Consider the following 25,273-nt stretch of genomic DNA (forward strand, 5'->3'; position numbering starts at 1 on the left):
GAATTGCACAAAAGTGAGAAACATGCTCCCTATCTTGCGCTAGTGACTGTATGTAGCGGACGTTCTCAAACCAGCTTAATTTTCACAGCGGAGCGTTCATGACGTATTTTATATCAAATGCATTACTCAACGGCAGGGAGACGTTTCACTACTTGCAGGATATCTTCGAGCCATACACGCCACTTAAACCGACGCATTTTCGCGGCACAGCGTGGTCTTATTCAAATCTTACTGAAAATCAACGCGAATGACTGGTTTCCGCCAGGCCCAACACGAAGGCCATCACGCAACAGGACTTCACATCACCAGCGATCAACAGCTGACGCTGCCGAACTGCAACTGGTGCCGCTGGTGTCACAGACACGCACAACCACAGCCGGAAATCTCACGGCGGCTGACATGTCGAACACTCGGCTGCATGACGACATTTACAGAACATGCAAATCCCTTATCTAAGTATACAAATTCAATCAACCCTCACGTGATTGCGAGCCCTACAACTTGTCTCCACACCCAACAAATGTACCTGACAGATGGCGTTCGCATCGCGCCTCTCTCTTCGGTCGCTTGATTCCTTTGACACCACCAAAGGAGTGTACATACAGCCCGACAGACCTCGCTGCTCCCGAAACGCGATGCATCGCGCCGTGTTATCTGAATCTACATCTTGGCCAGCCCCGTCGACAGGCGAGGGCTCCTTCACCAGGCCCCTGACCTCACCAAACTTCTCATGGTTCTTATCGCCGAGCAGCTTGAAGATGATCGACTCACTGGTGGAGATGAAGCAGCCCATCTGTCGCATTCTCTGAAAATACCACTGGCAGTTAGCTCACCCTAACAGCGCAACGGTCAGGGCATAATTCAGCAGACTTGAGCGTGTCCACACATTCATTCTGACTCGATCGAACATTTATGTGATATTCCAGGAAGTTGTCAATGGAACGTTCCCAGTCGTCTCCCACAGCGTAACAGCATGTACTCTCACTCAGATACATCGAACACAATTTTCTGGGAGGCCTCGGTGCTCAAAGAAATGTAATTACAAATGCCCGTTAGATGGGAAATGGATCTCTCCTCCGAGTCTCTGAATACATTGCCTCCAGTCTCAAAGCACAAAATTGTGTGATACTGAGGATGTCAGCTTTCAACAAAAACTCTTGTCAATGTGCAACGTCATTCAATACAATGTAATCAATACAATGCAATCCAATTCATAGCGCATGCTCAATAAAGAACCACACATCAGTTATACTACATACCACGCTGGGCAAAATTCAAAAACCAAAAACAAACAAATGTCACGCCACCGCCGGATGCTTTTTCATTTTATCTTCTCATAAAGCTGAAGGAAAATTAGCTGTCGACCTCGTGCTTCTCTATCCACAAAATTGAGTAACGTATTTATGACGCCATTTCCACCAGCCAGTGTCAGTCATCCCCTGCAATGAATGCTTGTTGCAGTAAACCGCTGCCAGATACGAAAGGCAGGCTGATTTCGACCCCGCCGTTCACCATTTGATACTGCATACTTTGATCACGTCGTGCTAAGAGAAAGTATTTCAGTCCTCTATCCCAGTGAGTAACGCGACTTGTTCGCACCATTTGCAGTGTCCGATATCACCAGGGAATCTCACTCACGTCAAACGCTAGCAGCCGGTCCTCCTGTGAGCGTGAGCTGACGGCGTCGGCCACCACGTGCACCACGTGGCCGCGCGCCAGCAGGTCGGCTGCCGTCTGCTCCACGCACACGTGCGCCTGTCCACAACACAACGCTGTCAGGGCCAATCAGAGGAGGCACCAGCACATAGTTTGCCGCGGCCGTTTGTCCGTCACACCCCGTCTGCGCTCGTCACCAAACCCTCCGCGCGCTCGTCACCACACCCTGCGCAGGCTCGTCACGTCACCACACCCTGTGCGCGCTCGTCAGCACACACTGCGCGGGCTCGTCAGCACACCCTGCCCGCGCTCGTCACCACACCCTGCCCGCGCTCGTCACCACACCCTACGTGCGCTCGTCACCACACCCTGCCCGCGCTCGTCACCACACCCTGCCCGCGCTCGTCACCACACCCTGCCCGCGCTCGTCACCACACCCTACGTGCGCTCGTCACCACACCCTGCCCGCGCTCGTCACCACACCCTGTCCGCGCTCGTCACCACACCCTGCCCGCGCTCGTCACCACACCCTGCCCCGCGCTCGTCACCACACCCTGCCCGCGCTCGTCACCACACCCTGCCCGCGCTCGTCACCACACCCTGCCCGCGCTCGTCACATCTACCCGCGCTCGTCAGCACACCCTGCCCGCGCTCGCCACATCTACCCGCGCTCGTCAGCACACCTTGCCCGCGCTCGTCACATCTACCCGCGCTCGTCACCACACCGCGCCGCTCGTCACCACATCTACCCGCTCGTCACCACACCCTGACTGCGCTCGTCCACCGCATCCACCACGCTCCGGCGTGTCCCATGCATCTCACATCAGGTACCTCAAGTCCCATGACGACGGCCCACACGGGGCTTCAGCTGCTCCAGTACGGCGTCCACCTCAGGCACGACCATGCTGAACTTGGTCTTTTCAGCCACGACAGCTGCATGTTGCACATCCAGCTCAGGAACAGTCTTGCCCAGACCCTTTGGGTATTGTTCAGTGACTAGCAGAGGAACTCCCAGAATGCGACCAGCTGTTATCTGAAAATGGGGCAAGCAGTGAGGTCTGTGCTGAGACTGTCATCACCACTAGCTTTTCTGCAAACCTTATCAGTTTTAAGGTGAATGGTACAGTCAGATATGCCCTCAAAAAAAGTATGCAGTGTTCCTTTTGCAAAAATCAGTGTGTTTAAAGTAGGCTTCATTAGTTGATAGCACATTCTTTTCACAGAATCATGTGTTTTAAGTGGGCTTAAATTAATTAAAGAAGGTTGGCTGATGAAAAAGGAGAAGAATGAACATCAAAAATGGGAGCATGCATTGCACTTACAAGTTTTGAACATGACTGCACAACACAGTTAAAGTGTGCAATGGCTGGCTTGAATTTTTCTTGCACATCACAGAGAAGAAAAACTGTTGAGCTAGCAGTTACTTGCCCCAAGTTGCCTGCCATCATCTGAAACAAAAAACAAAGTGACAGGTGATCATCAATGCATGACACCACAAACATATCTTAGAGTGAGGAAATGTACCATATGTTTTCAACTTAATGCTATAATCTTTTCTATCTATTGGTATAAAATGTGCATACATAAAGACACAAAAGAACCCAATGACCCAGTCATGTTTACACATGCTCCACACATCAAGTGCATCACCAGAACTAAAGCCTGAGGCCAAGCTGACCAGCTCAAGGAATGGACAATCAATAATCTACATAACAAGGCATTGAAACCAATGAATTGGATGTGCTATCACAAGAGCCAAACAATACTTCAAGCATCAGTGGTCACACAAGACACCCTGCACTTAAAGCAAAACATACCCATACTTCACAGACTGGAAGGAGCCCCCACACACTACAGCAAGTAAAAATAAAGCAACAGGAACAGTAACAGGAATATAGTACAGCAAGGAAATAAGGCCTCCAGCATCTATTTTTCTAATCCAGAGAATACCTGAGCGAGCATCTTATAATGTTTTTCTTCTGAGTGTCATAGTTCTTTAAAATCACCTGGAGAAGGGGTGTTACTTACAACTCAGTTGAGAGGGGGGACAACCTTAAAACAGAGAGAACTTGGGCCAAATGTGGTTGGAAATCCATTTTTGGGTACATTTTGGTAGAAGGTTCATCTTCTTTTCCATGCCATGTCCCCTGCATCCTTTGAATCAAAACTGCACTGCAAAGCTGGGGGCTAAGCAAGGCAAACATTGAAAACGATTCCCATATTCATGCAAAACCCAATAACCTCTCAAACGTTCCCATATCCAATTTCCAAACGAAGCTGGTGGGGGGGGGGGGGAGGGGACCACGGCAGCATTGAGTGAAGTTCGAGTGAATACACAGCCACAACCCTGCCAGTAACTGTATTCATATGTCCGAAAGTGAAAGAAACGTACCGGGAATAAAAAGCCGATACCTGGTCTTCTGCGGTTATTCTCGATAGCAGTTATATCAATGCCGTAATGATCCCAAACACAGCACAGGCAACGTGCGACACCCGCCTTGGATTAGGGCGCATAGCCGCCTGGGCTCAAGCGTACGTGCAACTGCGTGGCAATGTTATTGTTGTTGTTGGTTAAGGGCGCATAGCCTCTTGGGCTCAGGCGTCCATCGTTGAAGTGTTGTCTTGCAAGTTTGGTAGCACAGGTGGTAACTAAGCGCGACAGAGGATAGAAGGAATGTGTCGCACTGGTCAGGAATTTTCATGCAGGATAGTGGTGTAGCAAGGAGGTGCAGTAAACTGTGTTAGTTTCTAGAAAACTCGGTGTTAAATGTTCAGATACATAAACTGATTAGTGAACTAAAACAAGAGAACAAAAAGTCCGGTTTTTTTTTGCCAGGCTCTTTTTATCATTTTCTTTTAACCGCAGCTTCCCCACATGATAGACGTTGCAGGTTAGTCATCAGTCAGTCGGCAGTCACAACATTGCCGTTTAACAAAGCATTTACCAGATGGAAATTTCACATATCTGCCATGCCGTGTACTCTAACGCATGCACGCACATTCAGCTGTCTTCACCATGCTCGTTCAAACCTCATTCATGTTATCTCCTCTGCTTACGCACACACCCACGTATCACACATATACACATATTTGCTACACATAATTCCTATACCACTTCCTTGCTTCTCACATTTCTCAAGCATCCAGTCAGACATCGTACGCAGATATGCACGCAAGCTTAAATGCAACTGCGTGCAACACCACACCATCGGCGCCAAAAAGTCTGATATGCGTCAATTTATATTTTTACACCGGCGATCAAATGCGTTTTCATAAGATTGATCTGAAACCAAAGTACATGGAGTGATGAGAGCCAAGCAATACTGATGCATGCTAGACCATATTTAATTTTGTCTGCAGTTATACTGCCTTTCTGACTTATGCTGTGGTGCTCACTTGGTAGTTTTCAGTATCTTAAATAGTCTTTAGTTGTACTTTGTATTGTGTGTTCTCCTTCCCCTTGCACAATGTCTATTACAAGCTGCTTTGCTACTGATATGGCAGGGCGCGACGTGCAGGTAGATTCCAATAGCCAATCAGCTCAAGAACAAGTGTTTACCTTTGCAGGTATTGCGTTATTTAGGGAGCACAAGAGGCTAAAGTAGGCAGTGGTAGGCTGTGTATGGTTGACAATGGTTGCGCGCGCGGAGAACGCCTCTGATATGAGGCTCTGAGTTAGAGTACTAATTATATTCATTTGGATGTGGGTTTGTCATCCCTCGTAACCTGTTACCCAGTTGGGTGAGTTTCCAGCATTTGTGAGAACTTCTGTTTGGTTGTGATTAAGAAGTGCCAAAAAACTAGTGATTCGACGCTGTACGAAAGCAAGAATTGAACCTAATTCATCATCAGTTCTCAACTAATGCCGTCATGCTTTCTCAGTTGTCATTAACTTAAGGTCATAGGAGAAGTTAACTACTTGCAGGAGAGTGGGGATTTCCAAGAGGACTATAACCCATACACTGGCTATGGAAGTATACATGAATGTATGCAATTGGGTGGTCATTTGCTTGTCTAAGAAAGTGTCAGTATTTGATCATACAGCTCAAAGTTTAGTTGTCACTTGGGTCCATTTTGGTGACAGCAGTGGGAAGGAGAGATGTGCCAATATGCTGAGCAGATGGTGTTGTCAGAGAAAACTTTCCAAACTTAAGCACAAATCACTTTTGTTTCATCACATGGCCATTAGAGAGGCTATCAGCATCCAAATGCTTCTCACATATATCATAGAATGTGTTCCAAAACGGTTAGTTTCTTTTAACCAAGGCATATTTTTCAGGGCAGGCTGCTGTGAATGCTCTTGGTTATGTATGTATTGCCCAACACACTGAACATGCTAATGAACAATGATCTTTTGCCACTGAGGGACATAATATGCTAATCCAATCTAGTAATTTTGCATCAGTACCAATATAAGTTGGGCTATATTTAGTTCCTACACATTTTAGGTCATGGCTTATGCTTAACCATTGTGTGGGTCACTGTCATGCCTCTAAAGTCATGGTTGTGCACCATATATCCCAAACACCACTTCAATTCCTAAGTGGCCCAATGCAATTTCACTGAGAAATGCCCTGCTTTTCAGATTGGGACATAGTCATACATTCCTGCATCAAGAACCTTGTTAGGGCATTCTTGCAGATGGACACCCTGAGAAGCAGTGCATGGAAGCACTTTCCATGTCAGGCCAGACTGAGGTGCCTAATCTAAGGGTGAATAGAGGGTCATAGCTGAGTCAAGACTGGGACATCTGGTGTGAAGGATGTCTACACAGAAACCAGTGGAATGGGTTAATGCCCTAATCACTAGGTTTGACAGCCAGGTGAGATATTTCTGTCTCTGTGGTATGATAGATACTGTTGCAATATTTGTGTATGAAGTGCAATTGAAAATTAAAAAAGAATACATTTGTTTGTATTCTGAAATCACCAATATGTATATGCAATGTGGTTGGATGGGAACTCACAGCAGTGTGTAAAATGCCAAGAGATACTAATATGTATGGGCACCACAATACCTCTTGGTAAATTATAGGTTTATTCAGCAAGTTATTATTTAAGATGATTAACCGCACCTGGGAGGTTATCTGCTGCCCCTTCATGTGACTGGTCTTTTTCCATGTTCTCTACTTGCTTTAGATACCAAGCAATGCTCTGATCATGTTCAGATCTCAATAGAGGCACCCCCTCCTGCTATTGTGCTCAAGAGGAGATGAGTATGCACCTAATCTGTATCATTGATATGAAGGCACACTTTATGTTATATAACATTTACATTGGTAAAAGAAAACAAGTTAGGAAGTGCACTCAGCACAGCTTCAATGCCCAAGAGTTTTAACAAATAATGACAGTACTGAGGATGTGACAGCACATCATTGCCTCTTTGGTCTTCCCAGGACTGTATTTACTGCAAAGAACAGCACATGTGTGCAAAGCTGTTCCATGTGTTTGTCATTCCTTCTCAATCAAATATTTTTGTGTTGCTAATTGGTTTAAAAGTGTGTTGTCCTCCAGCACAGGCCAAAGTTTGCAATTTTTATTGTTATCTGATTGATGACTGCCCATTGATGAAGTATTGGGTACCCAGCCTTGTCTTGCCTTGGCCGATCTGATCCCCTGTCATGTCTCAATGCCGCACATAATCATAATAAGCTTTGGGGCTGTTTGGCACCTGTTTCTTGATACACCTTGTGAGACCAATTATAGAACATTGACATCTAGCTACATGGGCTTGAGGGAATGTCTAGAATACAAAAAAGTTTGATGGCATAAAACTTCAACAGAACAATATGCCTTCAGCAGCTTGCAGTCTTCTTGGATGTCTTGTAGCTGATCATTAAGGCAAGGCCTGGTATTAGTAGACAGCCTTGCAACAGTTTTCTGTGCTGTAGTGCATGATTCCAGCCAACATTTTTTGAAGCTGCTCATATATTTTTGGCATATGTGTCAGCATGAAAGTGGTGTATCTGCTATGACAGACACCACTGGTGAGCATAGCAAGTCCATGGCCCTGCCATGCTTGCAGCTGGTAACAATGAGACCTTTTGCTGGTCTCATTGCTTGGAGCATTGCAGTTCATCAAAGTCATGCAGTTATAAGACATCAAATGGAAGATACTATGTTAGCTTACTGAGTGAGTGCGGCCCATTGACATAGCAGTGACAGTAGTGACATACGTTTTGATCTGGTATTTCAGCTGCCATATCGTACCGGGCCTCAGACCACTCACACACGGCTCAACATTGAGCAGAACAAGCAGAGTCTCATCCAGATATCACACCTACCCGCTTCTCGCTGGTGATCTCTGGGCTCACACAAGCGGCTGCAGAAGATCAGCGAAGGTGAGTGCAGTGCCCGTGCTCATCAGGCGTGGCGCGTGTTGCGTAATTGTGCTGTTTGGTGTCCCTCAACCATCTGAGGTCGGAATATCATCCCACCGACTGACTGCGGTCCTCTTCGGTACCATGCCCAAGGCCTTAGCAGCAGCTTTTCAACAAATCAGAGGCAAAACGCATAATCCAAGTCCCTCCAGCTCATCCCATCGTCCGGTTAGTCGCCATATCCTGACGAAAACTCCCACAGGGCTAGCTAGTGAGCCTCCACCCTTCTGCGACCATGCCCACACCATACCCTCGCCTCGCCTCGCTCAGGACCGAGACGGCTGTCTTCTCATTCTTCCTGTTGTTACCTACATGGGGAGGATAACATCTTGTTGTGTTGGTACAGGAGGTGCTTCCGCGGACGTTCCGGACGTCGACTAACCGTTGGGGTCTTCAGTCGCACCTCCACCTCCACGCGTATTGGCGCCGGGGTTGTGCTCCTTTCCTGCTGCGTTCTCATCCTGACCCGCTGAGGCACCCGACCTGTGTTCGCCTCTGAACTGCCAGTCCCGGACGCCGTCTGCCACGCCGTCGCCGGCGGCTGTCGCCCACCGCCGCCGGGCTCCGCTGACGGACCCGCCCGTGTCGTGTGCCGCCAGTTCTGGCCCTGCAGTCGCACAACCCGGACATGGAGAAGAGCTACTACGAGTCGCTGCTGATCGTGCTGGACACGCTGGAGAAGTGTCTCAGCGGGCCGGCCAAGGACACGACCCGCTTCGATGAGGCCCTCAACGTCAAGCTGCTGCTCAGGGAAGTATCTGCCAGTTTGTCTGTGAGTGTGACCAGTCGCTGCTGGACTCGACGGCGTGCGTGCCAGAAGGCTGAGGTGTGCAGTGGTTGGCCAGCTATTGTCGGTTTGCTTTTGCATTTCCTGGGGGCCTGTGCTGCTATATGTTCCACAGTTCGAGATGTACACTTGCTGGGGCTCACAACTAGTACTCTTTGGTAATGGTCGTGGTCTTAAGACACGATCAAGGTTAGGTTTTGGAAGGACAATACGAAGCGCGAGGGAGATCACCAATGCACGAGTTTCAACAAAGAGTGATGGTCAATAGCTTTATTCTATCTATGCGCAAACATCCAGTCAGAGCATTCTAAAGCCCTAAAACCCCCAGTCATCATTAACTTCTTTCACCAGCTGTTGACGTGGCCGCCGATCATGGTCCGATCCGGACCACCCCGCCTCCGCTGATGAGGTCCGATCCCGACCATCCCACCACCGCTCATCAGGTCCGACCCCGACCACCCCGCCTCCGCTTATCAGGTCCGACCCCGACCACCCCGCCTCCGCTTATCAGGTCCGACCCCGACCACCCCCCTCCGCTTATCAGGTCCGACCCCCACCCCGCCTCCGCTTATCAGGTCCGACCCCGACCACCCCCGTTTATCAGGTCCGACCCCGACCACCCCCCCTTTATCAGGTCCGATCCCGACCACCCCGCCTCCGCTTATCAGGTCCGACCCCGACCACCCCGCCTCCGCTTATCAGGTCCGACCCCGACCACCCCACCTCCGTTTATCAGGTCCGATCCCGACCACCCCGCCTCCGCTTTCAGTCCATCAGTTCCGATCCCGACCACCTCGCCTCCACTGATAAGGTCCGATCCGGACCACCCCGCCTCCGCCCAGTGTCTAATATTGCCGCGGGTACGTGCCGGCAGACATGCCCACCGGCGATAAACCCGATGGTGGCCCAGCTGCGCGCGCTCGCCTCCAAGGTGCTGTTCGCGCTCAGTCTCAACAACTTCAACGCCGTCTTCAACAAGATTTCCGCCAGGTAACGCCTCTGTTTCCCTCTTCATCTGTGCAAGCGGATGGAGATGGCGTGGTGTGTCTGCCCAGTCTGCGACTTGCGCTGGGTGGCTTCGATGACAACTTCGGCACGTGTGCTTATCGAAGTACACGTGTCAAAGTGCTCCCCATTCGGTGGTTTAGCAGTCAGTTTCGTGATTGCTGCAGCCATTGCTGCAGGACCATTCTGTAGAAACTCAGACCCTGTTGGTGTGCTTACCATCCACTGGAGGTAAGCTATCACGTCCTGTCAGTGGGCTTATTGACAGGGCGTCATGAGTGCGGGTCTCCATTGGCAGTGGTCCTGAACCTGGCTCACCCCACGCGCCTCCGTCGATCAGCAGGCATGTGACTGCGTATGTCGTGACCTGGTGACCAGATGTCCCGTCTGATGTTTGGACTGTGCCACCCGTCTGATCCGTGACCCGTGTCTGTCGTATGACCGGTGACCATGACCGCCGTCTGACATGGTGACCTTAACCACCGTCTGACCCGTGACCGTGACCGCTGTCTGACCCGGGGCCGTGGCCGCTGTCCGACCCGGGGGCCGTGACCGCTGTCTGACCCGGGGACTGTGACCGCCGTCTGACCCGGGGCCGTGACCGCCGTCTGACCTGGTGACCTTAACCACCGTCTGACCGGGGGCCGTGGGCGCTGTCTGACTCGGGGGCCGTGACCGCTGTCTGGCCGGGGGGCCGTGACCGCCGTCTGACCCGGGGGCCACTTGTCTCGCCTGACGCTCCGCCCGGCTCCGCCGCAGCCTGACGCAGCTGAGCAGCTGCAGCGACGAGACGGCCGACTTCTCCGACATCGAGCTCATCCAGCACATCAACCTGGACGTGGGACGGCTGATCAAGCTGCTCAGCGAAACTACCTCCAAGTTCCGGGCGCTCAACAAGCACTCGCAGCTGAACCTGATGCGCGCCACGGAGCGTGCCATCTGGAACTGGATGGACACGTACCCGCAGGAGCTGATGATGCTGCAGGTGGGGCCGCTGCGGTGGGCGCGAGGCGCGAGGCAGGGTCGTGGGCAGCAAGTGGGGTAGTGGGGTGGGGGTGGATTGAGGATGGCTCAATTTGATTGCACGAGGGTTGCTCGTGAATGTCAGCTACGTTCACCGCCATACAATGGAACGAGGAGTACTTTGTGAGTGTGGTCCCGCGAGAGGGTACAACTGTGGTACCACCTTCAGTTCGAACTCCCGCGACGGGACGACTATCTCCCGAAACCCGAACAGGCACCGGCATTCCAAGGCGGGCGAGTGCGGGGTTAAGACCGAAGGCGCCCTGACATGTCGGTGTCGCTTCCGCCCGCCAGAAATCGCCGAACGAGGACCTGGCTAAGTTCTGCGACCTGCTGTTCGAGCAGCTGGACCAGTTCGCCGACAACAACAAGCGGCGTGCGGCTGTGTGGCCGCTGCAGATCATGCTGCTCGTCCTGTGTCCGGTCAGTGGGCTGGCCGGCCCTAGTTTCTGTGGTGAGCCGGGCCCTGTCCGGTCGCAGCCCGGGGTCCTGACGTTGTTTGTCGTACTGAGCTGTGCCTCCCCGGCGGCGGTGGGCCGTCCTCTGCTTGGTAATGATCGTTTGCATGTGCTGGTCCCGTCTGCGCTGTGGGACGCCCGTGTGAGGGGACTGGTGTGTCTCAGAGCTCTGAAGCTCGTGTCATCCCAATTCTCTTGTCAGTTATGCTTTTACTCTTGAGTCTGACTGATGATGTCACTGGGAGTCGTTGGCCTGGCCTGCTACGTGAATTAGCCATTTCACTTCCCGGTGTTCGCGAACCCCTGCTTTGCTGTCGTTCGTTGAGCTCTTCTCGGCCGTGCATCACAAAATAGGCCATGGTAAAAGGGCAAATTGTAATTTGTTCATTGCTATGCAGCGCCGAGTGGTCCAGTGCATACACATTCTCCATCGCTTGGTAGTCATTGCATATGTGCACGTTTACCAAGCACACGCCTGTGCATACAATGATCCGAGCACCAAGTTGTGTCCGAGCATTAAATTTGAATGAGCATCAGAATTATATGAGCATCAAATTACGTCCGGTATCGCGCCGGCAGAAAATCCTGGAGGAGATCGTGAACGCGGACAGCGGCGCGCCATGCTCGCAGCGGCACGCCAAGAAGAAGCAGTTCATCGACGCGCTGAAGAAGCACCTGGGCTCGCACAGCACCATCAAGCATCTGACTGGTGAGAGGCGCACCGCCGTACGGGCTGGCAGCGGGGAAGTTGAGCTGAGGCCGACCTGTGCCGTCACGGGGGGTGGCGGGAGGGGGGAGGGGGGTGGTGGGGATGTGTCGATGGACGTGACTGTGCTGACGTCACACAGCAGAGGGGTTATGTGGGGGTTTTCATTGAGTACACAGGAGGCTGGTATTAGTCTTCTGAAAAGGGTGTTGTAGGGCTCATTGTGCCCCTCGACTCGGCGCATCGGGCGGGAGATACGGGCTACACAGGGTCCGTCCCCCTGGTAAACTAGTTGGATTGAACATCAACACCCACTTCCACGTTGGTGCGGTTTCCCCACCGATATATGCCTTCGCTGTCGTCGCATGATGCTGCACTTGAGCGCAAGTGCGAAGCTCTGCGATGGATCGGCACTAACCGACTGCCGTCTGATGTGTCACCAGAGGCGGCCGCGGTAGCATGCGTGAAGCTCTGCAAGATTGCCACCTACATCAGCACCAGCGACTCCAACAATGTCGTGTTTGTACTCATACACAGCATCATCTCCGATCTGAAGGTAGAGCGCACGCTTCTTAGCATTACTGTTACTAGGTATTTGGTGAGGGTTTTAGGTGCCGTGGTGATTTACCCGGCACACGGTTGAGAGCGAACTGATGGGCTCGGTCAGGTCTGCACTTTCGCGCGGAACGTTGTCAGGAGAGCGCGCCTCTCCGCATGTCGCGGTAGGCTGGACAGCTGCGTATGTGCTGGTTCTGTCGGGCTCGCCCTTCGCTCCCTCGTGCCCTGTGTCAGCTCCCGGCTGCCCTGTGTCAGCTCCCGCGTGCCCCGTGTCAGCTCCCACGTGCCGCGTGTCAGCTCCCGTGTGCCCTGTGTCAGTGCCCTGTGTCAGCTCCCGCGTGCCTTGTGTCAGCTCCCGCGTGCCCTGTGTCATTCCCGCGTGCCCTGTGTCAGTGCCCTGTGTCAGCTCCCGCATGCCCTGTGCCAGTGCTCTGTGTCAGCCTCCGCCTACCCTGTCAGCCCCCGCCTACCCTGTGTCAGGTCCCGCCTACCCTGTGTCAGCTCTCGCCTACTCTATGTCAGCTCCCGCGTGCCCTGTGTCAGCTCCCGCGTGTCCTGTGTCCGTTCCCGCGTGCCCCCTGTGTCAGCTCCCGGCACCATCGCCCGCCCGCCACGCTGACCGTCGCACGCCTGCCCGTGCCGCCAGAGTCTGCTGTTCAGCACGTCGAAGCCGTTCTTCTCCCGCGGTCCCTCGCACCAGCTGCAGGACGTGGACCTGCTGATCGACGGCTTCGTCGCCCTCTTCCGCATTTCCCCGCACAACAACGACATCCTCAAGGTCTGCCTCAGCCTGCAGTCGCCCACGATGTACCACTTCGTGCTGGTCAGCTCCCTGCACAGGTGAGCGCGCGGGCGGGGACGGGACGGACCGGGCACGACGGGACGGGCCGGGACGACGGGACGGACCGGGACGACGGGACGGGCCGGGACACGATGGGACGGGCTGGGCACGACGGGACGGAATGTGATACTGAACATCTAGCGAGAATGGGTCATTTCAGCCGATCGAAAACTGATCTGTAGCCATTTGGCCTACCAACTACGTTAACTTCCGTCGGCCAAGTAACTGTGGTTGGCGGCGGACGCCGGTGGCCGGTCGCTGCCTGTCTACCAGTGGGTTTGCCCGGTCTCGCCTGTCAGTGAGCGTCAGCCTCACCCGCTGTTGCCGCCCCGCTCCCAGGATCATCACGCAGTCGCGGCTGGGCTGGTGGCCGCAGATAGACATCATGTACTCGCGCTCGGCCCAGCTGCGTCACATGTTCCTCGAGACGCTCAACAAGGTGACGCAGTCGGCGGGGCCCGGCTCGCACACGCCGCTCAAGATGATCCAGGTCAGCCCCGGCGCGGCCCCGTCCGCCCGCCACCACCCGACCGGTCGGAACCGGCGCGCTTGGGCCGCGGGCAAACTGAACGTCGTGAAGCACTTAGGCCTGATGCTCTCTTGTGATGGGTGCGGCTTTTTGAGCTGGATATACGCTTAACCGCTGCCATGGGTGCGCACCGCTGAGGACTTCGCAGCGTTGGTAACGTAAAAATGAACGATCCGGGCCGCTTCACGGTGCGTGGCAGCATCCTGTGTCGTCCAGAGGTCCCAGACTGACTCCGTGCTGCCGTTGTCACGATCGCGAGCGCCGACATAACAAACCCGACACGTGTGACGCCCCATGATCTCGGCAGTCCCAGTCTCTCGCAGTCCCAGTCTCCCGTAGTCCCAGTCTCCCGTAATCCCAGTCTCCTGTAATCCCAGCCTCCCGCAGTCCCAGCCTCCCGCTGTCCCAGTCTCCCGCAGTCCTAGTCTCCCGCCGTCCCAGTCTTCCGCAGTCCCAGTCTCCCGCAGTCCCAGTCTCCTGCAGTCCCCGGTCACTTTCGAGCCGCGTCTCGCGAGCGCCGCTCATCCGTGACTGCCGTGCTCACAGAGCCTGGCCCTGAAGGAGAAGGTGAACCCGATGAAGTTCAAGGAGCGCGCCTCCGAGGACAGCCTGACCTGCCGCAGCCTGCTGCTCTGGATGGTCCGGCTCATCCACGCCGACCCCATGCTCATGCTCAATGTGAGTCGCGACGACGGCGGCGGAGGGCGCGCCGCCGGCGTCGCCTCTGGGCTCTGCGGCCGCCGCCGCTGCCGCTGGTCTCTTGACCGACGTCCTGTGACCCGGGGTACCGCCTGGGGTACGGCAGCTGGCGGTCCGCCCCAGACAGGCCCGCGCCTGGTGGCCGCCGCTCGGCAGCGGGCGCGTCCTCTGGCGGGGGCTGCCGGCCTGGGTCCCGTCCCGGTCCGTGGTCGGGAACACCAGGGCTGGACTCGCGCTGCTTGGTTCGGGATTTGTGGCTGAGAAGTGCAACCGATATCTATCAAAAGAACAGTGGCCTTGAGCCACAGATAAAAATAAACCGAACGTAGCGTGTAGCACCGCACGGCAGTATGAGTGCATGTGTGCGCTGTGCGCATTGCACATGTGTAAAGTTGTGTGTCTCGTGTGCGCGTGCAGAACCAGGGCAAGACGGGTATCGAGATCCAGTCGTCGACATTAGAACTGATCAACGGCCTGGTGTCGCTGGTGCACAACGCCACCATGCCGGAGGTGGCGGCCGAGGCCATGGAGGCCCTCCTGGTGCTGCACCAGCCGGAGAAGATCGAGAACTGGAACCCGGAGTCGGTCATCAACACGTTCTGGGACGTCAGGTCAGTCAGCGAACTGTCAGCCGTCCATCAGCCGTCAGTCGGGAATGCCAGTAAGCAGACGGTGGCTGTTCTGCGGTCCGCGGCTATCCCCGTGTGCTGTAGTGGATGGCTGAATGGTGTTGGTGGACCCGCTGCTGGACCATCGGGTGACGGACCTCCGCGTGCAGTTCGCAGGTGCTGTTCTCCACCACCCAGAAGCTGATCCAGCACCAGATCATGAACTACACCGACATCCTCAAGTGGCTTCGCGAGGTGCTGGTCTGCCGCAACACGTTCCTGCTGAAGCACCGCGACCACGCCAACATCGGCAGCCACCAAGCCATCTGCAAGCACGCCCACATCAAGCTGGAGGTAGCGCCGCGTTACCGGCGCGGCGACGCGCTGGCCGCCTCTCGGCCCGTGTCGCCGACGTACTGCGGCGACCACCAGCACGGTCTCGGTTGTGGGAACGGAGCGGGGCTGTGCGTGCGATGATGTTTTGGGTGAGGATGTTGTTTCGGTTCAGTGGTGTTTTGCTGCCGGATGCTGTAGTGAATGTAGCGGGAAGATGTTCTGGCGGAAATAACGGTTTGCTGATTTGCAGGCATACCCGGGTTCGGATGTTCAGTGGCGTCGCCTTGTGCTGCGACGCCTGGGCACCGTCCCCCGCTCTGCGCCGCTGCTCAATGAAACGTGCTCGCCCCCAGGTGGTGCTGTTCATGTACCTGTGGAGCATCGACATCGACGCCGTGCTCGTGGCCATGTCCTGCTTCTCGCTGCTCTGCCAGGAGGCCGAGATCAGGTGAGTGGTCCGGCTCCAACATTGAGGCGGACCCGGTGCGCAACATTCTCAGACGTCCGCTGGCAGACAGCGCCGGATATAGGGACGTGTTCGGGAACAGAGGCTTTGGCTAAATCCGTCTCTCGAGTTCTGCGCTGTACGTCGCTGTGGTATTTGCTTTCACTTCATAGACAAGTCGGGGTACTTTTTGCCGCCATGCTCACCGTCAACACATCAACCATCCCGTATTTTCCACCCCATCTGGTGAACACACACGTTATACTACCTGACGGGTGTGCCCGCCATCCGCCTCCAGATCCGTGTCGGACGAGGTGACTGTGAACCAGCTGCTGCCCAACTACAGTGTGTACCAGGAGCTGGCGGCCGCCTCCCAGCTGCTGACGACAGGTACGCTCGCGGCCTGCCAGTGCCGCCGACCACACCCCAGTGACGTCACGTGCGACTTGTCAGCGCGCGTCTCGCGCAGTGTGCTCGCGTGTTGACGGGCCTGACGTGGCTCACGCCTCTCGCTGACGCCGCGTGACGTTTCGTCCAGCCACAAAGGAGTCTCGCTCGCCGGTGCAGCCCGTCCTGGCCGGTAACGTACGGCGTCGGCGTGCGCCCCGCATGGCATGGGACCGGCCGCCCGGCCGCGGCCCGCCGCGCCGCCTCTCCGTGCTGCGTCGTAGTAGGCCGTCGTGTCGGTGTGCCCGCTCCCACTGCTGCGCTCCCCTCGCCCCCTCCCTCTCCTCCCCTCCTTCAGCGTGGTCGCCCCGTGCTGGGTCCGCTGCCTGGCGTTCCTTTTCCCCGATGTGACTGTCTCCCGGTGTGGCTGCTCTTCGGTGTGGCTGCTCCCATTGCTCCGCTCCTCGGTGTGGCTGCTCCCATTGCTCCGCTCCCCGGTGTGGCTGTTCCCATTGCTCCACTCCCTGTTGAGGCTGCTCCCATTGCTCCGCTCCCCGGTGTGGCTGCTCCCATCGCTCTGCTCCCCGGTATGGGTGCTCCCATTGCTCCGCTCCCCGGTGTGGCTGCTCCCATTGCTCCCGCTCCCCGGTGTGGCTGCTCCCATTGCTCCGCTCCCCGGTGTGGCTGCTCCCATTGCTCCGCTCCCTGGTGTGGCCACTCCTCGGTGTGGCCGCTCCACGGCATGGCTGCTCCCCGGTTTGGCCGTTCTCCAGTGTTTTCTTCCCACCAGTGTGGCCGCTCCTCGTTGGGTCCGCTTCCCGGTGTTCCTTTTCCCCGGTGTTGGCACTTCCCGGTGTGGCTGTCCCTGTCGTTCTGCTCCATGTTGTGACCGCTCCCCAGTGTGGCCACCCTCAGGTGTGGCTGTTCTCCAGGGCTCCATCTTCTCAGTGCGGCCGTTCCCCGTTGGGTCCGCTCTCCGTTGTGGCGTCTGTCTCGTTTTGCCTTGTCCAAGGGCAGGCCGCTGACGACCTGTCCACCAAATCCGCAATCGCCTGGGGAGGGGGCGGGGGGGGGGGGCGGAAGGCAAGCTATGTGCCACCTGATCTAGTTCTAGCTCGTTGTGGGTGGGCCGGGGTGGGAGGAGGGAGGGGGTTCAGCACTGTAAGGTGCTTCAGTTCTCTTTTCATACCGCGATCACGCGTTGAATATCAGGCATCGGTGTTCATCAGCTTACATACGGTAAGGGTAAGCCATCCGCCAGAAGTGTATATAATTCAATTTCTTCATTTTCGTAGGTTGGCGGATCGCTTTGCCGGCATGGTGTAGGGGTGATAATCCCAGCAAACGGGTTGGCGTGCGAGGATCGTAGCTCCACCGCCCTGATAGACCGCTGCTGGCTCCACGGGCAGCGTCGCCTGACGGACTCTAGGCTGCCCCACAGTACCGTGGCGCGGCCGCCCGTAGCTCAGGCTCGTGTGCGACCATGTGCGAGTAAGCCGTCAGCGGCGAACTACATCCAAGCGGTGTCGGCAGTCGAGCCCGCATGCCGGTCACGCAGCGGGGAGTGTCAAACGCTGTGTTCACTGAGCTAGCAGATAGGCTTCCCCCATCCCTGGTGGTTTGTTGTTGTTTTTTGGCGTTGAAATACGGAGTTGAAGTATTGGTTGACGTCCGCCAATGCGAAACTTCCATTGAAAACCCGTGGAGAAGTCGTCAACGAGTAATATGTCTCCATTTTCGTGCGTTTTAAGACCTGTCGCTGATGTGCGGTGGGGTACCTAGGTGTCGCAAGTAAGCTCGCTCATGAGCATTTTAGTGGCTCAATGGTCTGAGCAGCTACCCACCACTCCCATCGCACCACATTACCTGTCGTCGTCAGTCTGCGCTTTTACAGCTGTAGTATTGTGTTTCATTGACGACGCAGGATTGATGTCTGTTGACGCAAGGCCGTGAGCTGCATTCTGATGGACTGAATGGCGCTCCTTGCTTCGGATGCCATTTTGACCCGAGGCAGGCTGAACCACGATATCGGACCACTCCACGTTGCGAGATTCAATTGGGAAACAAGCTCGTGCCCAGAAGTAGCCTAGATCCATGCGTTCCTTTACGCCTTCAGCCATGCGCAAATCGTCATGCGGCTACACCAACAGATAATTATATTTGTTTTGGCGTGATGTCTATTCCAGCTGCTAACTACTGTCTGGTGGCCATTTTTAAGACAAAAAAGAGATGTCCAGTGCCCCTGCTAATGCGGGCTGTAGGTGTAACCCATGCCTTTGTACGGTACCGCCGGAGTGTGCGGCACCGGTGCAGTGCGGTACGGAGCCCGGCAGAAGCACGCCATATTCCCGTGGCTAGGCTAGCTGTCCGGACCCGCGGTCTAGCCTGTACTGCAGTCTGGTCACGTGACCTCGCTGCCCGTCCGTGCAGTGGTCACGTGGTGCTGGTCCTCTGAACGTTGGTGTTGTCGGTGGTTGGCTGTGAGCGGCTGCATGTGTCATGGTCCGTCGTATGTACACCTGCCCGGGTACCGCATGCTTTCTATTTTGTCCGATTCCGTAGTGTCGTCGTAGGTGTAGTACGCAGGCGCTCGTTCTGTTGACCTGACCCGAACTCTTACAGGGTGACACAAGATCAGAGTTGTTAATTCACGGTCGCTATGGGGAAACATGCAATGCGGACCCAGTTTAGCAGACTGTTGACAGCTGCTGAGTTAGAATCACACGCTAGCCTAGACGTAGATCAAGGCTGAGCTGGGCCTACCAGCCAGTGCATCCATCGTGAACTTAATCGTCATGCCCTCACCGGTAACAAGTATCTGTTACCCACACTTTCACATAACATCTGCGTGGCGTAAACACGTCGAGACAGATCCGGCTCCGTGTCGCCCCACACTGTTGGTGCGCCGGCCGTCGCTGACCGACCACAGCCGTCTGGTGGCGCGCGCGTCCGTCGGGGTCGGACACCACACGCCGGCCGGCGGCGAGCGGCGCGGCGGCCGTGCGCCGGCGGCGACTGAGCTGACCGGAGCGGGCCGGCGCCGCAGGACGCGCCGCGCTCCAGAAGCGCATCATGGCGCTGCTGCGGCGCGTCGAGTACTGCACGCCCGGCGGTCTCAACGCCTGGGAGGACACCTACAACAAGTGGAACCACGTGATGCGGCTGCACGTGCTCAACAAGGGCAAGGTGGACGACCCGCAGCTGTCGGAGGCGCTGTACCGGAGCGCCGGCAAACGGCGCGCCTCGCACCAGACGTCCGAGCACGAGCTCGAGGTGAGGGCTGGTCGGCCGGCTCGCGGAGGCTGTGCGGTCCAGCGTGCGGCGGGAGCGCCCGCCGACTCCGGCGCTGCTGGACGGGCGTGGTTCGTCTGCCGGGCGGACCCACGCGTGGCCTGGTCCCGGGCGGGGCGGGCGTGGAGGCGCGGGCATTCTCCGCACTGCCAGGCGTAGCGTGCCGCTCTGGATGCGTCGGCGGAGTCAGCTGATGGTGACGGGAGACCCGACTGTGGCTGAGGCGCCGACTGTAGCTGAGGCGCCGACCGTAGCTGGGGCGCCAACTGTAGCTGAGGCGCCGACCGTAGCTGAGGCGCCAACAGTAACTCAGGCGGCGACTGTAGCTGAGGTGCCATCTGTAGCTGGGGCGCCGACTGTGCTGAGGCGCCAGCTGTAGCTGAGACGGCGCGGCGTCCCGCAGGACCAGATCAACGAGTGGGCCAACATGACGGGCTTCCTGTGCTCGCTGGGCGGCGTGTGTCTGCCGCGGCCGGCCGCCAGTCGCTCGCCCACCAACTGCAACCTGTCCGACGCGGCCAAGAAGTACAACGCTCTCTCCGGCTCCAGTCAGGACGTGCAGTACTGCCCCGTCACGCAGTGAGTGCCTGCCGTGAGCGATGGGAGGGAGGGGAGCGGTCCGTGTCTGTGTTTAGAGGCTGGGCGCAGCAGGAGTGCGCCACGCAGTAGCCGTTGTCAGGTATCTGGTGTGCTTCCTTGCGTCATTTCGTGGGGATCGCTGGGTTGTTTGTACCTGAGATGTGTGATGGGGAGCTGGCTAGATATTTAGCGGTAGCTGGTGGGTGTAGGTTTTAGCTTTCTTTGGAATGGGTGTCACAAAACATACTGACAGAGCGTGGCATGGTATGAGCTATAGATGATGTGGAGTGAATACACCTTGTGAATGTGCGGGACGTGCAACGTATATTTCTGAAGCGAATATTTTATGTTCAACATTGTCGATCGTTGATATACGATAGGCCGGTCAGGCCATAAACTCACCGTGCCAATGGTTTTCAGGTTCATCGGCCATCTGCTCCCTTTGCTGGTGTGCTCCCACGAGAAGTTCGGCACCACCATCCAGAAGAACGTGAAGGATCTCGTCGGATACGAGATGTCGCCCCTCCTCTACCCCATACTCTTCGACCAGATCAAGGCCATAGTGGAGAAGTTCTTCGACTCTCAGGGACAGGTGTGCGACGTTTTCGAAAGGTGTTCCAGCGATCACTTCTTCAGTCACGGGCCTGTCACGTGTTATCGGTCCAGTTTACGCCTGTGGCGGCCTGTTGCAGTGGTGTCGGGGCCAGCCGCACTGCGGGCTGGCTCGCTGAGCTGGTGACCCCTCCGGCTCTCGCAAAGCGTTCCCTGTATTGAGGACCCAGTCCTTTTGAGGAGTGTACGTCATCTGTACTCCAGCGGCTCAGTGTGCAACGAAGCCAGGTGCATAATGCTAAATTCATGTATACGAAGTGTAAGTTAAGTTTATAATGCAGCCAGATGTTGCGTAATTTTGGATAAATACGGTGGTGGGATGACGCTGCTGGCCACTTTGCCGATGCTAGTGGTGCGCCCCCGCCGGCAGGTGATCATGAACGACAACAACACGCAGTTCATCGAACACATCATCTTCATCATGAAGAACGTGCTGGAGAACGAGATGGAGCAGCCGGCCGAGCACCTGGGCGTCAGCTCGATCGAGGCCATGATGCTCTGCATCGTCAGGTGGGACGGACTCCGGACACGTCTGCTGAGTCGGCTGTTGGTGCTTGCGGGGCGGCCAGCTGGTCGGGCTCCCAGTTAGCTCCTGGACGGCTCCCGGTCGGTCCCCGGTCGGGTCCCGGTCGGCTCCCAGTCGGCTCCCGGTCGGCTCCTGGCTGACTCCCGATCGGTCCCCGGTCGGCTGTCGGTCGTCCCCCGGTCGGCTCCCGGTTGGCTCCCGGTGGACTCCTGGTCGGCTCCCGGTCGGCTCCCGGTCGGCCCCCGGTCGGCCCCCGGTCGGCCCCCGGTCGGCACCCGGTCGGCACCCGGCCGGTTCCCGGCCGGCTCCCGGCCGGCGGCTTGGACGTCAGCCGCCCGGCTCGGGGATGACTGGCTGGTGTCGTAGCACGGGTTTGCCCTGTTGGGATTAAAGGATAGACTGTCACGTCAACACGCTCTTCACTTGTTCGGATGTGTTTGTTGACGTGGATGTGTTTGGAAGCGCATAACCTCCTGTTCATTGCGTTGTGTTGTCTGTATCTCCACTGTTTTAGGCGGTGTGAGTGGGATAGACCATCTGGATTTCGCTGGACGTTACCAGGTATTCCTCCCGTTTTCGGACGAGCGGCTGTGTTTTATCGTCGGGCCGCGCGCCGCTCATTGCCGGGCCGGTCCTCAGGTACGTGCGCTACCTGGACATCACCGTGCACACGATCCAGATCAAGACCAAGCTGTGCCAGCTGGTGGAGCGCATGATGCAGCACCGCGACGACCTCGCCTTCCGGCAGGAGATGAAGTTCAGGAACAAGATGTCGAGTACCTCACCGACTGGGTCATGGGCAACAGTCATCAGCTGGCGCCGCCCGGCTCCGGCGACGTCACCAGCCTCACCAGGTGGGCACCTCCGTCCGGGAGAGTGCTGGGCGCTGCGGGTCTGTCGTGGTGGTGTCGGCACTGTATATGTATCGCGCTTGGTGCTAAGGATGTCGCGAGTCTACTCGGTGCGGAATCCTCAGAATCCACCATGGAATCGTGCACAATAGGTATTGTCCGTACACCCGTGCTGGCCATTGGCTGGCTGAAGCCTCTGGTGTGATGCCACCCGGCACGGGGGCAGTGGAGGTGTTGGCAGTGGATGTTGATCGCGCTCGGCGCTATCGATGCGCGTGTCCTGAGATATAACAAGGAGCAGTCTCCGAGCCACGTGCGTCCTCTGCTGTTGTCAGGATGTTTGACCAGGCGTGTGTGGAGGCGGTGGAGGCCCGGTCCGCCCGCTTAGTGTGATGAGCCCTGCCCGTGTCGAGATGTTGAGAGCAGCCGCGTTTGAGTGCGGCGGCGGTCTCGTGTGCAGTCGCTCCGTGTGATGAGCCGGGCCTCCATCAGGATGCTGGACCAGGCCTGCATGGAGGCGGTGGCGGCGCTGCTGCGCGGTCTGCCGCTGCAGGCCGAGGAGTCGGACCGGGGGGACCTCATGGAGGCCAAGTCCGATCTCTTCTCAAAGTGAGCATCGGCGGCTCGTGTCACGCCCGTCCCACTCAGCCGGGTGTGACAGGGACATGTGAGGCGGGGCGCGACGACAGGGTGTTGTTTATTCCTGTGTGACGTCCGTACGCTGGTGCTGACCGGAGCGAAAACAGAATGGCTGCTGCTGGTATTCATCAGGACCTCCCCATAACATACGTGTGACCCGCATCGGCACTATATGAAGTGTGTTCGAGGCATCCCCATAGGGCAGACCAGCGTTATGCAATGTATATTGTAATTGCGCAGCTAATGCTGTACGTCCGCTGATCGGCCTATGCCCAATGTGTACTGGCTCTTGAATAGGTAAAAGTGATAACTTTATAAGTAATGGGCTGATCAGTATAAGCTATTAAGTAATGATATAAGTAATGTGTCAGCAAATAAGTGGTTCTTACACGAAACAGATATTCGCGATAAATATGACTAGTATTTGACTAGTGTGACTATGGTAAGCTACCCTGAAGCACACTTCGCTTATTAGCGCCGGTTTGCGGCGAGCCCCGAACTCAGCGTCTCCAGCCGCGGCCCGTGCCTCTGCGCGCAGGTACCTGACGCTGTTCATGAACCTGCTCAACGACACCGAGTCCCAGGGCGAGAAGGAGGTGTCAGAGCACGGCTACCAGACGGAGGGAGTCGACCGCCCTCCGTAACGCCACCATCCAGGCCATGTCCAACCTGCTGGGCGCCAACATCGACTCGGGCCTCAGCTACTCGCTGCGTGAGTGGAGGCCGCGCCCGCCGGAGCCGCCAGGCGGCGTCTGCCGCGCTGGCGGAGCGGGCGGTCGCTGCGTGAGTGGAGGCCGCGCCCGCCGGGCCCGCCAGGCGGCGTCTGCCCGCGCTGGCGGAGCGAGCGGTCGCTGCGTGAGTGGAGGCCGCGCCCGCCGGAGCCGCCAGGCGGCGTCTGCCGCGCTGGCGGAGCGGGGCGGTCGCTGCGTGAGTGGAGGCCGCGCCCGCCGGGCCCGCCAGGCGGCGTCCGCGGCGCTGGCGGAGCGGGGCGGTGGTGGGGTGGAGAGGACTGAGCTGAGCGATTGCTTGTGGAGAAGGATTCTGATGCTGAGGATGATTTTTTGTTGGTTGATGGGTGCCGTGTGCCTACGCGGTGCTGCCCGTAAACGTGTCATGCTTCTCTTGTGTGTAAGAGCGAGGGAAATACGCTTGACGCCAGCCATGTGGTCTTGTTAACCTTTTGTCTTCTCGTCGATCTGTTACAACTGTCCCATCTCCAAATGACCCTGGCAGCCGATAAGATGTTAAGCCCCAATTATGAGTTATTTTTAGTATTGCCAACCGTTTTTACACACGTTGACGCAGGGCGGCCCGTTATTTTGAGATCCTTAATCTCGGGATCAGTGGCCATGATGTTCCTAGCGCACGGCTTATATTGCTTTGTGAGCTTCGGAAAATGCCGCTCTCGTCCCCTCCCGCTGGCGTCTTCGTTAGCCTGTCAGCCGGTGCTGGTGTCGGCTGACGTCGCTGCCGCGGCCGCCGGTGCCGGCGATCAGACAGACTGTGGGAGCAAGAGCCGCGGGGCGGGCCGGGGCTCAGCCGCAGCGTGTGTCGGCTCGTCACCGCGCGCGCGTGTGTCGGCAGCGCTCGGGTACCGCAAGGACCTGCAGACGCGCGCGGCCGTGATCGAGGTGCTGACCAAGATCCTGCAGCAGGGCAACCCGAGTTCAACATGCTGGCGGAGACGGTGCTGGCCGACAGGTCAGTCAGGCCGGCGCGTCGAGTCGGCGTCACCGCTGAGAAAGGCGTCAACCCAGACCACGGGCGCCTATGTCACATGTCTGAGAATGTGGCCAATGTGGTATACCGTTTCTTGAGTTTAGACAATTGCCTAGATTTTTACGCTATCTTAGTTCATTTTGTATGCGAGCCTCCCAAAACAATAACTACGTGAGTGCATACACTATGCTCATGCACTATGCATACACATTTTTCACTGAGGAGCATTGTGTGCAAAATATGTCGCGTGACAGAAGGCACGCGTTGTGGTGACGGCGGGCTGGCTGGAGCGGGCGGCCGGTGCCGCCCTGGCGCCGCTGGCCGACTGGCCCCGGCCACGCCGGGCAGCCGTGTCCGGCGACCGTGACGGTGTGTGCGGTGCCGCCGGCGCCGCTGGGCCACTGACCCCGGGTCACGCCGGGGCAAGCCGTGTCCGGCGACCGTGACGGTGTGTGCGGTGCCGCCGGCGCCGCTGGCCCACTGACCCCGGGTCACGCCGGGGCAGCCGTGTCCGGCGACCGTGACGGTGTGTGCGGTGCCGCCGGCGCCGCTGGCCCACTGACCCCGGGTCACGCCGGGGCAGCCGTGTCCGGCGACCGTGACGGTGTGTGCGGTGGTCGGCGGGCTGGCTCGAGCGGC

General features: G+C 56.8%; 1 long non-coding RNA gene and 1 pseudogene across 3 annotated transcripts in view; one reads left to right on the forward strand and one right to left on the reverse strand.

Annotated features, from left to right (window-relative positions):
• Positions 1 to 419: 419 nt before the first annotated feature.
• Positions 420 to 4,860, reverse strand: LOC119112645 (uncharacterized). Of its 2 annotated transcripts, none has more exons than XR_005095757.1 (5): positions 4,787 to 4,860; positions 2,979 to 3,104; positions 2,488 to 2,689; positions 1,639 to 1,755; positions 420 to 805 (listed from the first exon to the last, which is right to left on the reverse strand). It is a non-coding gene; the product is annotated as an uncharacterized LOC119112645 (long non-coding RNA). The 2 variants fall into 2 exon arrangements; XR_005095756.1 differs by lacking the exon at positions 4,787 to 4,860 and adding an exon at positions 4,049 to 4,186.
• A 441-nt stretch (positions 4,861 to 5,301) lies between these two features.
• The window catches only part of LOC119111732 (neurofibromin-like), a 37,688-nt pseudogene continuing 17,716 nt past the window's right edge, over positions 5,302 to 25,273 (forward strand). Inside the window, exons 1-25 of the transcript XR_005095597.1 lie at positions 5,302 to 5,336; positions 6,242 to 6,478; positions 7,852 to 7,948; positions 8,635 to 8,813; positions 9,697 to 9,812; positions 10,587 to 10,812; positions 11,145 to 11,273; positions 11,888 to 12,017; positions 12,458 to 12,570; positions 13,219 to 13,412; positions 13,753 to 13,903; positions 14,489 to 14,620; positions 15,059 to 15,252; positions 15,420 to 15,603; positions 15,939 to 16,033; positions 16,329 to 16,420; positions 16,569 to 16,610; positions 19,464 to 19,690; positions 20,112 to 20,287; positions 20,708 to 20,879; positions 21,270 to 21,409; positions 22,065 to 22,279; positions 22,769 to 22,885; positions 23,454 to 23,627; positions 24,500 to 24,616. The product of XR_005095597.1 is annotated as a neurofibromin-like (transcript). The remainder of the gene's footprint in view (positions 5,337 to 6,241; positions 6,479 to 7,851; positions 7,949 to 8,634; positions 8,814 to 9,696; positions 9,813 to 10,586; positions 10,813 to 11,144; positions 11,274 to 11,887; positions 12,018 to 12,457; positions 12,571 to 13,218; positions 13,413 to 13,752; positions 13,904 to 14,488; positions 14,621 to 15,058; positions 15,253 to 15,419; positions 15,604 to 15,938; positions 16,034 to 16,328; positions 16,421 to 16,568; positions 16,611 to 19,463; positions 19,691 to 20,111; positions 20,288 to 20,707; positions 20,880 to 21,269; positions 21,410 to 22,064; positions 22,280 to 22,768; positions 22,886 to 23,453; positions 23,628 to 24,499; positions 24,617 to 25,273) is intronic.

The sequence above is a fragment of the Pollicipes pollicipes genome, unplaced genomic scaffold (assembly GCF_011947565.3).
Source record: "Pollicipes pollicipes isolate AB1234 unplaced genomic scaffold, Ppol_2.1 Scaffold_7261;HRSCAF=8764_pilon_pilon_pilon, whole genome shotgun sequence".
Lineage (NCBI taxonomy): Eukaryota > Metazoa > Arthropoda > Thecostraca > Pollicipedomorpha > Pollicipedidae > Pollicipes > Pollicipes pollicipes.